Source organism: Oryzias latipes, chromosome 4, assembly GCF_053564925.1.
Source record: "Oryzias latipes strain Hd-rR chromosome 4, Olatipes_Hd-rR_3.1".
Lineage (NCBI taxonomy): Eukaryota > Metazoa > Chordata > Actinopteri > Beloniformes > Adrianichthyidae > Oryzias > Oryzias latipes.
The window spans coordinates 21,792,304-21,807,127 of record NC_136240.1 but is presented as its reverse complement, the minus strand read 5'-3'; the positions used below and the strand labels follow the sequence as shown (position 1 = coordinate 21,807,127).

The 14,824-nt window shown below is 36.8% G+C and overlaps 1 long non-coding RNA gene across 1 annotated transcript; it reads left to right on the top strand.

The window, feature by feature from the left end:
• The first annotated feature begins 1,376 nt into the window (after nt 1–1,376).
• LOC144991906 (uncharacterized) lies at nt 1,377–9,244 on the top strand. Its single transcript, XR_013655579.1, has 3 exons — nt 1,377–1,613; nt 2,640–2,765; nt 5,764–9,244. It is a non-coding gene; the product is annotated as an uncharacterized LOC144991906 (long non-coding RNA).
• Nucleotides 9,245–14,824: the final 5,580 nt, after the last annotated feature.

Here is a 14,824-nt window from a genome sequence, read left to right as displayed (position 1 = left end):
AATGTGCCTGACTCCACCTGCAGGTGGATCACAGACTTCCTGACGGACAGACAGCAGTATGTGAGGCTGGGGAAGCTCGTCTCAGATACTCGGACCACAAGCACCCGATCCCCCCAGGGCTGTGTCCTTTCACCCCTGTTACTCTCCCTGTACACAAACAGCTGCACAGCTGGTCACCTGTCTGTCAAACTCCTGAAGTTTCCTGGCAGAAAAGATCCCCTCAAGAAACACTGCAGGCTGTTCCATAAATAAAATATAGTTTTGCCATTGCCTTGCAGCTCGAAGTTCAAGTGATTTAGTTTTTCAGTAATTTCAGTCAAAAATGCAAGTTCAGATTCACCAAATTCAAATTCACCATATTCAGCAGACATCTCCTCCAATAGCACCTTGAAAATCCTGTGCTGTTTTGCTTTGCCGCTGAGGTGTTGATTTTCACAATAGGAGTCATCATGTGTCCAGAGCCAATCACTTGTGCACATAAGGCCTGCTGGTGAATGAAGCAGCAGTAATGCAGACATTTTGGAAAGTCTGGGTCAGCTTTACAGTGAGTGATGAAACCTGTTTGTCTATTGATCATAGCAGGAGCCCCGTCTGCAGTCACTGCTACCAGCTTTACTAATGGTACTTTTTCTGCACAAAAACTCCTTCACCGTGTTATACATTTCAACTCCTCTTTTAATTGTCTGTAAGGGCAGTTGTGTTTTGAAAAATTTTTTAGACTTCTTTATATTTATAGATATGAAGATTTCTCAACTTAAATAAAGCAGCCGATTGAACTTCTAAGAAAAGTCCACCAGAGAGAGTCAAAGGGATTACAATTCGGCCTCTAGGTAGCAGGTGACCGTTAAGTATTTATGCTGTAAAAGATTTTGTTGTTCTTTGACAAAGTTCACATGCAGCAGGCTTCCCCCACCAGCAAAGCATCATGGGAAGTATGACGTCACAACCCCTGAATAGCAAACGTTTCTTGTGAGATGTATCTAACAGAATCACCCACAAAACATTTTTTTGAACACAGACATAACACAAAGAAGACAACACACCACCACTTTGGGATTGGAATGTAATTTTATTAGATTTTAACCCTTGGGATCAAACTAAAAACGGAGCTGTCTGATTGGTCCATGGGAGAACTCATGCCAATGGGGCACAAACCCAACAGCTACAATGTTCCCTAACGGACTAATGATCAATAAAATAATTACTATAAAATGTTCTACACATACATACGGAACTAAACGAAGTAGAACTTCTATTATTTCATGAAAGCAATAACATGTAATCAATCTACTTCATCAAATACGAACGATAAAATGCATGATGGGAAAAACCACAAGTCAAGCAGCTGGTCAAGCCATTGAAGGCAGGGCATTTTCGTCTGAGTACTCCCTCTGCTCGACCCCTGCTGGACGACTGGAGAATCACACCCCACAGAGAATTTCGCTGAAGCTTGCCGAATTTGAGCAAATCAGTTCTTTTCAGAACTTTCTCATTTCCTCTGCACTTCGATCTTCGACGCTCCTGACCAGCAAGGAAGACTACAGGACCCCCAGTGAGAAGAACTCGACCTTGCCAGACGCACTGCGCCGAGGACGCCTTCAATTTGACTCGAGGTTTGTCACGACCATTATGAATTTTCCCGCGACTTGTAAACGAACCATTACTTTAATCGACCATCGACACTTTTTTACATCGCCACAACGACTACTCACCTTCTGATTATCAATTTTATTGAATAAAAAACCGTAAAAGTTGCTTAAAATTGATTAGACGAACGCAAATAATTTGACCTTTTACTTCGTTGAACCGGAAGTGATGGCGGGCATTTTGTTTCGAACGTAATTTTAAAAAGACTTTTCAAAGCAAACCAACCGACGAATTTTCTTTTTAAACGGACACAAATGTACAAAATGACATGTAGAATCGATACTGGTCGACAAACAACAAGTTTCTATCAGTTTCAGAGATCGTTTTTTTTTGTAGTCTATCCACCATCTTTGTAGTTCTCAATTAAATATTCGAATGTAGTTTTTACGGTTTTTAAACCACATTAACCAGTGAAACTCCTTTCTAATTGATCAAATACATAGCAGTTCACATATAATACATTTTGAACGCGTGCCGACCCGTGAGTATTTCCACTGAAGATCAGTTCCAACCTATTTTGTACTTTTTAGGTTTTAAGTTAAATTTTCAGTGTTTAATAATTTCATAGGACACATGTTAAATTTATTTGTGTATAAATGTTTTCATATAATCTATAAGTGTGGCAGCCAGTATGAATATATTTGCAGGAACACACACAGATTTTAAAATGGCTGCTTGGCCTCCTGTTCGCTTTAGGATTGATAACGTTATTATTAGTTTATAAATGTTTTTATGGTCTTGGGCCTTCATATTTGTCTGATATGATTTTAATGTATGATCCCCTGTGGACCCTGAGGTCCTCTGATACAGGCCTTTTGGTTATCCCAAAAGTTAAAACACACGGCAAGGCCTCATTCAGTTTTAATGGACCTCCTCTATGGATTAGCCTCCCAGAGAGCATCTACCATTTCATGTCTATTAAAGTTTGTTTATGTATTTATTTTTGTTTGAATTAAATGTTTTTCCTTTTACATTTTTATTTGTAACTCCAGAGTTTTCCTCTGAGGGATCTTCCACACCAGTGACTAAACCTTTGTCTGGACAACAGAGAGAGGAGCTGTTTGCTGTTTTTTCCAGAGAACGTTGTGTTTTGTAAGCCATTAAAGAGTTTGGTAAAGGTAAGTTAAATTTGCAGTGTTTAATAATCTATTATAGCAGTGATCCCCAACCTTGTTTCAATAAACTTGATTGCACATTTTTTAAGTTAACGGACAGGTCTTTGAGATGTTGGTGGAGGATTACTGTAGCAACGCCACGCAGAAGGAGGAACAGATGTGTGACATCACACATCCCAGCTTTAATTTAGACACCCATGGATAGAACATTGCATGGCTCTCATCATCCTCCCCCCTTCTGCCACTCATGGTGCAAAAAAGAAAAATGTAGCTATTTTTTTCTGGAAGTAGAAGGCTCCTCTTCTGTCTCCTGGCTGGGCCTTTTCACCTATGCAAAAAAAACTTTCCAAAGACGTTTGTTTTTTACTCATTTTGCTAGCTCCTGGGTTTTATTTTAGCGATAACTTATCACGTGACTGAGAGGAGCACCTTGGTCTGTGTTACTATGGAAGCGATTCTGTAGCATTAATAAAAAGCAAAGTCAAAACCAGAAATGCCTTTTAATTTTCAAGATGAAGCTGCATTTTTTGACTCAAAAATAAAATGAAAAAGCCATCCACCAAAATGCTTTTTCATTTCCTTCTTCAACACTGATTATTCTGTCACTTAATTAAAATTAAAATGAAAATGGTATTTGACATTTCATTTTCAAGACGTTCCATGGTAAATGTGTAGCATAATTCATTTAGAAATGTCTAATTTGACATTTAAAATGGATTAATAGAAATGCTTTTTATTTTCAAAGTGAAGCTGCATTTTTTGACTCAAAATTAAAAAGAAAAAGCAATACTTCAAAATGCTTTATCATTTTATACTGCAACACAGCTTTTTTGTCACTTAATTAAAATGATAAAGAAAATGGTATTTGACATTTCATTTAAAAAAAGGTGCATGGTAAATGTGTAGCATAATTCATTTAGAAATGTCTAATTTGACAATAAAAATGGTTTAACAGAAATGCTTTTTAATTTTCAAAATGTAGCTGCATCAAATAGCTCAAAATTCAAATATAATAGCAATATTTCAAAATGCTTTTTCATTTTATACTTCAAACCGCTTATTCTGTGTCATAATTAAAATGAAAATGCAAAGAGGGGATTGCATTTGCATTTTAACATCCACCCTGCAAAACTTGGAGCAATATTCATTTCTTAAAAGCATTAGCAGAGGGGAGGCGGGGCGATGACGTCACTGCTTTCTCCGTGTGTCCGCCTGCTGAAAGACACACGCACCAGGAGCAGACTGTTAGTGGCAGAGAAGAGGGTTTTGTGATGGTTGTGAACTTCTGATGAGTTTGCACAGCTTCTCAGGACTAACTAGCAGCATGTCCGTCTTCTGCGGTCCTCCTCCTGACGCACGCAGACAAGCTTTTTATCTTCGGACCGCCAGCTGCCTTTTCATAGCGGAGCGCGAAGCTCCGATCGCTGAAGGCGGAAATGCTGCTACGATGATCCGAGAAACCATCATATGAATTTGTGTTTCCAGTGGTGTCCAGAACAAAATAAAAACTGATGTAATTCTCACATATTTACAAATTTATTTGCAGCTAAATTTGCTGTTTGACAGCTGGAGCTCCATCAACAGACAGATTTCTCCATGCTAAACGGTTGCTGGTTGGACCAAAAACACTCACTCAGCGTGAAGCTGCAGGAGACTATCTTCATAATGTGCTTTTATTACTGTTATGATTATTATTAAAGGCCTGCTCTGCTTGATCATATGTTTGTAAATCCGTGCGGTCAGACGACGCTGAAGAAGTTGGGTTGGGATTCACAGCTTCTGATTCAAGAGGGAGCTAAAGGAACATTCTGCTGCATTTCTCGCATTAAGATCCAGGAATCCAGGTTTGAGCAGGCCAGGTCCAGCGGTTTGTGAACAGGACCCAGTTTTAGGTGATCTTAATGCGAACACAGACACACCAGGTCTCTCAGCGACAGCGGCCGTACACACGGAGAAAGCAGTGACGTCATCGCCCCACCCCCCCTCTGCTAATGTGTTTAAGAAATGAATATTGCTCCAAGTTTTGCAGGGTGGATGTTAAAATGCAATCCCCTCTTTGCATTTTCGTTTTAATTATGACACAGAATAGGCGGATTGAAGTATAAAATGAAAAAGCATTTTGAAATATTGCTTTTATATTTGAATTTTGAGCTACATTTTCAAAATTAAAAAGCATTTCTGTTAATCCATTTTAATTGTCAAATTAGACATTTCTAAATGAATTTTGCTAGACATTTACCGTGGACCTTTTTTAAAATGAAATGTCAAACACCATTTTCTTTATCATTTTGATTAAGTGACAGAATAAGCTGTGTTGAGGAAGGAAATAAAGCATTTTGAAGTATTGCTTTTTCTTTTTAATTTTGAGTCAAAAAATGCAGCTTCATTTTGAAAATCAGAAAAGCATTTCTATTAATCCATTTTAAAGGTCAAATTAAACATTTCTAAATGAATTATGCTACACATTTACCAGAGAACGACTTGAAAATGAAATGTCAAATACCATTTTCATTTTAATTAAGTGACAGAATAAGCTTTGAGGAAGGAAAAGAAAGCATTTTGGGGGATTGTTTTTTCATTTTATTTTTGAGTCAACAAAATGCAGCTTCTTTTTGAAAATGAAAAAGCATTTCTGGTTTTAACTTTGCTTTTTATTAATGCTACTGAATCGCTTCCATACATTACTGGTGACATAGACGGGTGTGACAGTCACACAGAGAATCGGGCATCTTTTCAAAATAAAACATCTTTCAGATTCAGATATAAATAAACCGGAAGTAAAGTAAGTTATTTATTATTTGCGGCCCGGGGGTTGGGGACCACTGTATTATAGGACACATGTTACATTTATTTGTGTATAACTATTTTCCAATAGTCTGAATATTTAATTTTATGTTTTTGATTATTTGTCTGTGTGGTATAAATGTATTGCTTTATGTATACATAATAGAAATGAGAATTTTATTTTAATGGTGGTTTCATTTTTTTATTTTTTTTTTAGATGCCACGAAAGAAGGGATTTAATATGCGTCGCACCAAAGTGTGTAAGGTTCAGGAAGAAGGTAAAACTTCTGGTTGTGTTTGTCTGGAGCAAATACAGAGGCCTTTGATTTCTGGAATGAAAGTAAGATTGACAAATTCAAGTGATAGTACAACATCGCTTACATGTTGTGTTGTGGCTGCAATCAACCATGTTGTTGCTCCAGTGTGTACATGGAGGGACGCTGATGTTGATAATATTTGAAATGAAGGTGTGCAGTTGGTTTGTTCATTTAATGGAAGTGATGGATGTGTGAACAATTCCGAAAAGTTATTCAAGGTTTCTGAAAAGCTCAGTGTGTTTGGAAGAATTTGGGATGTTGCTATCAATGAGCCTGTGTATTCTGGTGATTCAAAGAGTGAAGATTTTTCACTGTTGTATGAAATGATGCAGGAGCGACTGATGGAGGAAGATCTGTGTTTGTTGGATTTGCAGGGTTTCGTTTGTGCTGTCATTCATCACAAAGAGTATTTTGTTGTGGTTGATTGTGGTGCACGAGATTCATCTGGAATGTTTTCTAATATTGGAACATCTGTGGCTGTCTTCAACAGTTGCTTTAATGACTTGATGTTGCACATTTGGAACTTGAAAAAGTCTTTGAATGCAGAATGGTTTGGCATTAGTTCAATGTTTGTGAAAGAAGCTTCTTGGGACGGGTGTAATAATACATTTGGTTTGGGAGCAGAGGATGCACGTGTGAATCAGTCAGTTTTGGGCAAAAGACAGACTGGTTTTATAAAAGAACATGTTCAGGAGTTAAATGACAAAATTGTGGTTGGCGATAAATGTAAAGTGTTAATGGAATGCAAAAATACATTGAAAATTGGAAAAAAGGGCAGTAATTTAAAAAAAAAATCATCTTCAGTGATTTTAAATGAAAACAATTGTAACAGATTTGACACAGAACGTTGTGTAAGGGGATCTTTTCATCAAGGAGATCGGCAGCTTCAAAACAGAGGTGTGCAGTGCATGGCAATAGCCCTGGTGAGTATGGCTAAACACACGCATCGTAGTGTTTTTGAGTGGGAGGCAACAGACTTGGACCATGTTGTGTTTCTTGGTGATCAGCTTTACTCCTCGGTGTGTGAAAACAAAATCATCCCTGGAAATTTGAAGTTTTTGTCAGTACCTGATTTGCCCATGGATTCTGAAATTGATGGTAAATTATTTAAGTTTGAGTATGGTGAATACGTTTCTGGGATTGTTAATGTGAGTAATGGTAAATTTGTTGACAGTGGTGAAGTGATAACTCTTAAAAAGGGACTGGAGCACATGCTTGTCAAGTATAAAACATGTTTTTTGACCATAGGCAGTAGTACTTGTGCTGTTATTTCAGAAAACGGCCATTATGCTGTGGTGGATTCACATGCACGCAGTGGTACTGGAATGGCAGATGTAAATGGAAGAAGTATTATCATGTACCTTCCTAGTCTTAATGATTTATACAATTATATTTGTTGCCTGAGTATTTCACTTGCAGGGAAAGAAATGGCTTTTGAAATTGCATCCGTTGCTGTTACTGACAATGATCATAGTGAGAAAAATAAACAAAGTGTGCTTGAGAAGGATTGTAAAACTGGATTAAATACTGGGTCACAGTTTGGTTTCGGGTGCAGTTTAGATGTTCAAACTGGTCCCTTACCGTTGCATGAAAGTAACAGAAAGCGTAAGCTTTCTACTGTGCAACGTGAATCAAAGAAGACAAAATGGTATGATGCTAATGAAGCTAGTTTGGATGTTGAGTTTCTTGATGTTTCATCAAAGAAACTTGAGTTTTACCCTGTTGATTTTGATGTTACACAAGCATTGTGTAAACAACTGAATGTGCATTGTGAAAACACTGCTTGTTCTAACCCTCTAGAGGTTGATATGTTGGGAATTCCATGTCAAACTGATCATATAGTAGCCGATGGCAATTGTTTTTTTAGGGCTGTGTCCAAAGTTATTAGTGGTACAGAGAAAAATCACATAAAGTTAAGACGTGCAGTTGTCACACATTTACAAAAGAATGTTGGAAATTATAGTTCTCTTTTGAGATCTGAAAATATGTCTGTGGATGAATATCTCAATGTTTCTAGAATGAGATTTTCTGGTAGTTGGGCTACAGAGGTTGAAATTCAAGCTACAGCTGACTACTTGGGTGTGAGTGTGTATACATTTCACAATGAACGTTGGTTGAAATATGCCTGTCAACGTAAGGCCATATCTAAACAAGGCATATATTTGCAAAATATAAATGAGTGTCATTATGAAGTTGTAACTTGCGTTGAAATGTTTCAGCAGCAGCGTTGTTTTGGGTTGTGTAAATCTATGGAAAAAAATAATTTGGGTCATAATATGAGGCAACGCAAAAGAGACTCAGAAATGCTGTCAGAAGGAGATTGCAAGAGTGTTAAACATGGCAGGTCTGAAGTTGGTGATTGTAATGAAGTTTTGTTTAGTGCATTGGTTAACAATGATCACCAAAACAGTGAAATTTATCAAAGTAACAATTTAGTTGAAAATGCTTTCAGTTTTTATCCATTGTCGTTTGAGAGTGCAGTTTTGTTGTCAAAACATATTGATTTAGATTTTGTGAAGCAGTATGAAGACATTCCAACTAATAATGTAACGCTTGGTTCTATTTGTAAGACAGAGGTCATATTAAATGATGGCAATAGTTTTTTTCGTGCTATTTCTCGAGTCATTAGTGGATCTGAAAATTGTCATAGAAGAGTTCGACTGGCTGTTGTTAAGTTTATGCTAAAGAACAGTGACATTCATATGAAGTTGCTGGAGAAAGGATATGCCACAGTGTCTGAGTACATTCAAAAGTCACGTATGAAATATGTTGGCAGTTTTGTATGTGAGATTGACATTCAAGCTACTTCAAATGTTTTGGGAGTAGAAATTTTTGTACACAATGGTAGCATATGGAGAAAGTATAACCCTGTAAATAAAATACTTGGAAATCAAGCAATTTATTTGCGAGAATGTGGTGAGAAATATTACGAGGTTGTTGTTTGTGTTCATTGTAGTGGTAAAATTGGGTGTGCCAATTGGTGTAAAAGCAATAGTATTTGTTCTGAGAAACCACTGTTAAGATGTCGTTCTTTTCAACCACATAATGTTAGTTGTGATTCAGTTGGTGAATCTTCCTTTTCAAAGTATCTAAAAAAAAGGAGATCTTTTTACCACAAAATGCAATATCAAACAAGTGAACTGCATAAACAGAAGAAAAAAGATATGAGTAAAAGGAAATATGCATCTGATTCTTTGCGTAGATCCAGAGCATTAGAATTGAGTAAAAATAAATATAGGGAAAATGCTATGCATAAAATGTGGGTTAAAGAACGTAGTTCTGCAAAATACAGAACTGATGATTTACACAGACATCGTGTTAAAAATGGGAGTAAAAGCAAGTATAAATTTGATTTGTTACACAAACATAATGTTAAGGAAATGAGTAAAAGAAAATATCAGATTAATGTTACTCATAGAGAAAATGTTAAAGCACTGAGTTCTAGAAAATATCAGAGTAATGTTACTCATAGAGAAAATGTTAAAGCACTGAGTTCTAGAAAATATCAGAGTAATGTTACTCATAGAGAAAATGTTAAAGCACTGAGTTCTAGAAAATATCAGAGTAATGTTACTCATAGAGAAAATGTTAAAGCACTGAGTTCTAGAAAATATCAGAGTAATGTTACTCATAGAGAAAATGTTAAAGCACTGAGTTCTAGAAAATATCAGAGTAATGTTACTCATAGAGAAAATGTTAAAGCACTGAGTTCTAGAAAATATCGTCAAGATCCTCACTTTAGGAAAAGTGTGTTGGATGGGATGAAATTGAAGCGACAATTGAATAAAAAACAGTTGGAAGAGTTTGATGTTGTTATGAAACAATTTTTGGATAAAGTTAAAGATGGACCTGGGTTTGTTTGTTGTGTATGTCATAGGTTGTTATTTGAACATCAAGTATTACATTGTAAAAAAGAGTTGTACAGTAATGCAGGACTTGGACTTATCGCTGATCAATGTATCACTTCTGGTTATTTGCATATCTGCAATGCAAACTGCTCAAAAAATTGTGAATGGATGAAAACATCAAGAAGCAAATTGTGGATTTGTTACACGTGTCATGCTAAAATCAAGAAAGGTAAAGTACCAGCTGAAAGTGTTAAAAATAACTTAGAACTTGAACCTATACCAGCGGAATTGGCATGTTTAAATCAATTAGAACAACATCTAATAGCGTTACATATTCCATTTATGAAACTGTTAGCATTGCCCAAAGGTGGACAGAATGGCGTGCATGGACCTATTACTTGTGTTCCTGCAAATACTGAACAAACAACTTATTTGTTACCACGCATGTCTATTGAGGGTTCTCTTGTGCCTGTGAAATTAAAACGGAAGCTTACTTATAAAGGACATTATGAATATCAGTATGTTGATACGGAACGTGTTAAGCAGGCTTTACAGTTTTTACAAACCCATAATTATTATTATAACAACGTGAAATTTAATAATGATTGGATTAATGGTTTTTGTAAAGAAACATCTGATGTGGTAGAAAAAGATGTTGAATGCACTGCAAATGTTGACGATTCAAATGTTTTAGGAGATGAACTTCTGCATGATAGACAGCAGCATTGCATGTTCCAGGACACTTGTCTAATGCCAGTAGACATTGGTCAAGAGGCTTTGGATCAATATTTTGATCACATTTTGAATGTAGCTCCCGCTGAAGGCAATAGTCCGGTGAAGTTGTTGTCCGATATTACAAATGAGGCTAAGTGTTTTCCTGTGTTGTTTCCTAAGGGTGGACCAACATATCATGATGGAAGACAACATCCTTTAACTCTATCACGATATTTTAACAACAGGATTCTTAATGCTGATTGTCGTTTTGCACAAAATGTGGAATATATTTTTTTTGCCCAATATATGACAGAATTAGAAAAGGTCGTTTCAAATGTTTCGATTGCAGTAAGAAAAGGTAAGTATAATTTTAAAAATAAACGAGTAGTTACTGGAGAGTTGTTGAAAAGTGATGATTCTATTAAAAGGATGTTGGAATTTGATGATGGGTACCGATTTTTAAAACCAATTAGAGGTACGCCAGCTTTTTGGCAGGCGGCCCAGAAAGACCTCATGGCTTGTGTGAGGCAGCTTGGAATCCCCACATGGTTCTGTTCATTTTCTTCAGCTGATATGCGTTGGAAGAATTTACTTTCCTGCATTCTGAAGCACGAAGGTAGAACTGAAACTGTGGAGCAGTTGGAATGGGCAGACAGATGTGAGCTTTTGCGTCGTAATCCTGTCACTGCTGCTCGGATGTTTGATTTTCGTTGGCATTGTTTTCTGAAAGAGGTTCTTATGTCGCCTGCATGTCCTATAGGAAAAATTAAGGATTATTTTTATAGGGTGGAGTTTCAGCAACGAGGCTCACCACATCTTCATTGCCTGTTTTGGATAGAGGATGCACCTGTAATTGACAGAAATACAGATGCTGAAGTGATTGCATTTATTGATCGTTATGTGACTTGTGAGTTACCATCAAATATTGACTTACTGGAAATTGTAACATCTGTGCAAAAACACTCTGAAACACATGCGAAAACATGTAAAAAAAAAGGAACTGTGTGTCGTTTTAATTTTCCTAGACCACCTTCTGCGCGTACATTCATATCACGTAGCACAAGTGCTGAAGAGACACAGTCTTGTCAATGTGTGTTATCACAGAAAGAGTCTTGCAACTGTAAAGAAAATGCACAGACACCGCAATTGAAGAAAAAAGAGGCTTCTGCATTGATTGCACACATTAAAGCTGCTCTCTCAACTGATGGGCCAACTTATGACAATGTTGAGGATTTGTTTGAATCTGTTGGGTTAAACCAAAGCACATTTGAAACTGCATATAACTGTTGTGCTCGGAAAACCCATGTTGTGCTGAAACGTCAACTTAAAGAAGTTTGGATTAATCAATATAGCAAGCCACTGTTAAAATGCTGGAATGCTAATATGGATATACAGTTTGTTGTCGACGCATACGCATGTGTTGTGTACATCATTTCTTACATCTCTAAATCAGAGAAGGAAATGGGTTTATTATTGCAGTGTGCACAAAAGGAAGCATGCAGGGATGGAAATGCTTCTGCCAAAGAGAGTCTAAAAACATTAGGCAGTACATATTTGCACAACAGAGATGTATCTGCTCAAGAAAGTGTTTATAGACTGACAAATGCACATTTGAAAGAGTGCTCTCGGAAAGTTGTGTTTCTTCCTGTTGGTGAAAATACTGTTAAAATGAGTTTACCGTTAAAAGTACTTAAAGAAAAAGCATCAAAGCATTCTGTTAGCACAGATGATATGTGGATGACAAACATTGTGGATAGATATAAGAACAGACCTAAGAGTGATGATTTTCCTTCAATGTGTTTAGCAGTATTTGCTTCCGAATTTCGTGTGTTGTCAAAAAATGAAAGTGCTGCTAAGCGAATAAAGTTGAACAACAACACTGGATATGTTGTAAAAAGAACCCGCACACAACCTGCTGTTGTACGTTACGTTAAGTTCTCTGAAACAAAACAGCCTGAATTGTTTTATCAAAGCAATCTGCAGTTGTTTTTGCCATACTACAGCGATAGCCAGCTGAAACCTCAAGGTTTTGAAACGTATCAAGACTTTTTTCATAAGGGCACGATAAGACTTGGTAATTCAGGTCTGCAGTTGGTAAAGTCCGTGGTAACATTAAACAGAAGTAAATTTGAAATTGATGGTGATAAATTGGTTAATGCTCAGCAAGGGATAGATAATGCTGGTGTAGTTGAAGATGCCTGGTGTGAATTATGCCCTGAGCAAGAATTGGAAAGACTTGAGTGTCAAGAGTTGTTGCAGAACCAAAAAAGTGTCGATGATGAACAGGAATTTGATATTCCTGATTTAAGAGTTTCTGCTCAACATAGCCATTTCTTTCAACTGAATAACACAAAAATGCCTCGTAGTGATGGCTTGGCTTTAATTCGCTCTTTAAATGAAATTCAGATGGATATTTTTTACCAAGTGAGAAAATGGTGTGTGGAAAAGGTTTTGGGAAAAAAGCCAGAACCATTCCACCTGTTCATAACAGGAGGTGCAGGGACTGGTAAAACTCACCTAATTAAAGCAATAAAATATGAATCAAATAGACTATTGTCTCCTCTTTGTCGTCATGTAGATGACATCTGTGTTTTGTTGACGGCTCCCACAGGAATTGCTGCGTTTAATGTACAAGCAAGTACTATACACAACACTTTTTGTATTGGTAAAGATGTCCGCTTACCTTACACACCACTGGGTGAGGAAAAATTAAATTCTTTACGTGCCATTTACAGCAGTTTACAGATTTTGATAATTGATGAAATATCCATGGTAGATCATAATTTATTAGCATATATTCATGGGCGTCTGAGGCAAATAAAGCAAACTGGTAACTCTGCATTGTTTGGAAATGTTTGTATTATTGCAGTTGGGGATTTCTTTCAATTACCTCCAGTGAGAGGAAAACCATTGTATGTAGAAAATGTGGGTATGGATCTTTGGTGTGGTGTGTTTGAAATTGTTTGCCTAGAAACCATTGTACGCCAAAAAGATCAGGAATTTGCCAAATTACTCGGCAGAGTTAGGACACGATGCAAAGGTACTGAAATGTTAAAAAGTGATATCCAACAATTGAAGTCACGTGAAACGGGAGAAGGCAGCTCTGCTTTACATATTTTCCCAACTAATGGTCAAGTAAATCAACATAATTTAACCCATCTACACTCATCCTGTCCAGAGTATGTAACTATTAAAGCTCAAGATTATGTAAATTGTAAGGAAACAGGTAGACAAGTGTTACTAAGTGGTAATCATTCAAATGCTAACAATACTTGTCTAGCAGAAAGACTTCTTTTGGGGAAGAATGCACGTGTCATGCTCTGTAAAAATGTTGATGTGGCAGATGGTCTTGTCAATGGTGCATGTGGAATTGTGACTGATATTGTCTATAGAAACTCTGACTTTCCACAAATTGTTTTTGTGAATTTTGATAATAAAGACATTGGAAGACAACGGAAGAAACAGTATGAAAATCATCCAGGGCTTGTCTCAGGTTCTGTAGCCATTGTTCCAGAAGAGGAACGAGTCACAGGAAGAGGTGGTCTGAGACGTCAGTTTCCTCTAAAACTTGCTTGGGCTTGTACTGTTCATAAAGTTCAGGGTCTTACCATTGATAATGTTGTTGTGTCTTTGAAAAAAACTTTTGCTCCTGGGCAGGCTTATGTTGCATTAAGCCGCGTAACAAGTTTGTCTGGTTTAATTATTCAAGATTTTAAGGAACAGGCCATTTACTGTAACAAAACAGTTTCTGAATATGTGGCAAACATGCCTCAATATCTGATAAATAAAGAAAATCTCACTTCTAGTTCATGTGAATTCAGCATTTTCCTCATGAATGTGCAAAATTTACAGTGGCATGTAAAGGACTTAGCTTTGTGCACAAAACAGTTACATGTTAACTGCATAGCTGTAACTGAAACATGGCTTCCAAATGCACCTTTAACTGATGCATTGAACATCAGTGGGTATAATTTTTATAGTATGCCACGCTCACTGTCTTATAGTGGAGTAGATCCTAGACTGAATGTGATTAAAGGCTTAAAACATGGTGGTGTTGGAATGTACACCGTTGAAAATATCCTGTTTGAACATGTAGAGATACAAAATGTAGATATTGAATGTTTAGTGCACAGATTTATTACATCAAACATAGTCGTGGCAGTTCTGTATCGTCCACCATCATATGCCATTTCATTATTTAGAGAGAACCTTAAGAAATTAGTTGATCTTTTGGAGCCCCTGGGTGATACCATTGCTATAATGGGTGATTTTAATGAAAACTTAGTAAACTCTAAGACAATAACTGATTTCATGGCACATAAAGGTTTCATTCAACTGGTTTCTGAAAACACAACGTTAAAAAATACGATAATCGATCATGTGTACTTAAAAACAACAA